The sequence below is a fragment of the Myotis davidii genome, unplaced genomic scaffold (genome assembly GCF_000327345.1).
Source record: "Myotis davidii unplaced genomic scaffold, ASM32734v1 scaffold172, whole genome shotgun sequence".
Lineage (NCBI taxonomy): Eukaryota > Metazoa > Chordata > Mammalia > Chiroptera > Vespertilionidae > Myotis > Myotis davidii.
The window spans coordinates 3,886,750-3,889,200 of record NW_006284343.1 but is presented as its reverse complement, the minus strand read 5'-3'; the positions used below and the strand labels follow the sequence as shown (position 1 = coordinate 3,889,200).

Here is a 2,451-nt window from a genome sequence, read left to right as displayed (position 1 = left end):
CTGTGGGCGGGACTTCCGGAAGGAACCTTACTCTCTATTGGCTAACCTGTGCGGCAAGGCCCGCCCCTTTGGGTGAGTGGTTGGCTGAGGGAAGCTTTTCCGGTGACCCATTTCCGTTACTTGCGCTGTGGACCGGGGCCGCCGGGGTCGGTGAAGGTGAGTAGGGTTGGGACGTTGGGTCCGACCCCAGGGGGTTCCTCTGCTCTTTCGCCTGCAAACCTCGCGCCGGCCCTTGTCGCAATCCTGCCCAGGACGCCAGGCGCCGCGGGTGCCTCGCTGGAAGAGTGGCCGGGTGGAGCTGGTGCCGCTCTGCTCGCGCGAGAGGTCGCAGGGGCCTGGCGGGGACCTGGTCACCTTTAGGCGCTTCCACAGCCCCGCTCGCGTCCCGTGCGCCCCGGGGCGGCTGACCGTAGAGGTCCGGTTTGGGGGCTGGAGCAGCGTCTCCTGAAGATAGTAATGCAGCTCGGTGCATCCGCCCCTGCCTCCCGAGGGTTCCGGCTTTCGAGCTGCGGGCGGGTCAGAGCCCCTCAGCAGATCCTCACGGAGCACCTCCTGTGCACGATCGGTTCTAGGCGCTGGGGGTTCCCCAATAAGTCAAAGACAAAACCCCCTTCACTTACGGAGCCTCCCTGCTCCGGGTGCTGGGAAAGGTCTCTTTAAGGAAGCTGTTCCTCTGGCATCTTCAAAATCCCCTGCCCTCGCCTCCATTCCAGGAAGCAGGCTGTCCTGAGTGGGAAGGAAAGGAAGCGGCAGGTGTTGGGCACGTTTCTTTTTAAGATCCTGGGGCAGATTGACGACCACCCCATCCCTCCCTGTGCTCCACCCCATCCAGTGGTTCTCCACCTTCTGGCCCTTTAAATACAGTCCTTCATGTTGTCACCCAACCATAAAACTATTTTCGTTGCTACTTCATAACTGTCATGTTGCTGCTGTTATGAATCGCAATGTAAATATCTGATATGCAGGATGGTCTTAGGCGACCCCTGTGAAAGGGTCCTTCGAAAATTATTTTCATTGCTACTTCATAACTATAATTTTGCTACTGTTATGAATCGTAATGTAAATATCTAATATGCAGGATGTATGTTCAGGGGTCGCGACCCACAGGTTGAGAACCGCTGGTAGACCTTGGACATTTCAGTCAGTCTCCTGATGTCTGACACTGATCTTATTTCGTTTAAGTGGGCTATTTTACTCTATTCTGGCTTATTATTTAAAAAATGGCGGTGGTGGGTGCGCAGTAATCAACCAAGAACCTTGTGTGCGTATATGCATGGCCCATGGCCACAGACAACCAGGCTGGAGGGGGCCAGTGGGGGGAAAAGGGAGACATACGTAATACTTTCGACAATAAAGAATTATTGAAAACAAAAAGGCTGTAATCATTTTCCTTCTTGTCTCACATTCATATATATATATATATATATTTAGGGTGTTGCCAGTATACTCAAGAGTGTGTGCTGGTGTTGCAGGGGACACATCAGACAGGAGTAAGAGGGCAGACATTGCCGATCTGATAGGGAGGGCATAGAGAGCCTCTTAAGTTTGTAGAAAAATGTAGAGCAAGTTGATGTGCACGATTTCACTTGATACTTGCAACAGCTTTCTGAGGTATGCAGGGCTGATGACGCCCTCACTTTCCAGGTGGGGAATTCTGGTCTAGAGCCTGCTCTGTGGAAGCCTTTGTGGGAACTTGGGTATTTGTCAGCTCTGTGCACTGGAGAGCCAGTGAATAAAACACAGTTTGAGTGGAAATGCATTTAAATTACATTTTTAACTTTAATGCAAGGCATAAGTATGACTTCAATATTTCCAAAGGTATGTGAAAAACAAACACTGGAGAACTGGGGTTTTCAGGGAGAGTTAGGAGTTGGAGAATAATGGGAGGAGCATTTAGGGGGAGGAGAATATATTTACATGTCAGGTTGCACACCTTGAATTTGAAGAGCTACGCTGTCCTTTTCTGATTCAGTCATCCTGATTTCTTTATAAGTACGTCCTCCAAGCACTCGGAGGACGCGGATCCGTTTCTGAAAGACTTAAATGTTGCCAAGGTGGCCTCTGTAGGATTCTCTCCAAGAGCCCAGTGTTGATCTGACCGGTTTTATTTTCCAGGATCTCAAGATGGCTGGGCGAAAACTTGCTCTAAAAACCATTGACTGGGTAGCTTTTGGGGAGATCATACCCCGAAACCAGAAGGCCGTTGCTAACACCCTGAAATCCTGGAATGAGACCCTCACCTCCAGGTCAGTCCCTTTTCTTGCTTTTTTTTGGAAGAGAACAGTTTGGTAAATCCTGGAGGTAGAAAAAGTAATTCCCCGAAGAAAGGGGCTTAGGAAACAAGTTCCAGAGGTAAAGGAAGGGCCCTGGGAGCTTGGGAGTGAGGAGGCTAATGGTGAGGTGCCTGGGGCGTGGCTGGAGGGGAGGGGCAGGGGAAAGGCACAGGCTTGC

At 51.1% G+C, this 2,451-nt stretch overlaps 1 long non-coding RNA gene across 1 annotated transcript; it reads left to right on the top strand.

Annotated features, from left to right (window-relative positions):
- Positions 1-51: 51 nt before the first annotated feature.
- Positions 52-2,214, top strand: LOC107184740. The gene is made up of 2 exons (XR_001515637.1): positions 52-156; positions 2,116-2,214. It is a non-coding gene; the product is annotated as an uncharacterized LOC107184740 (long non-coding RNA).
- The last annotated feature ends 237 nt before the right edge of the window (positions 2,215-2,451 follow it).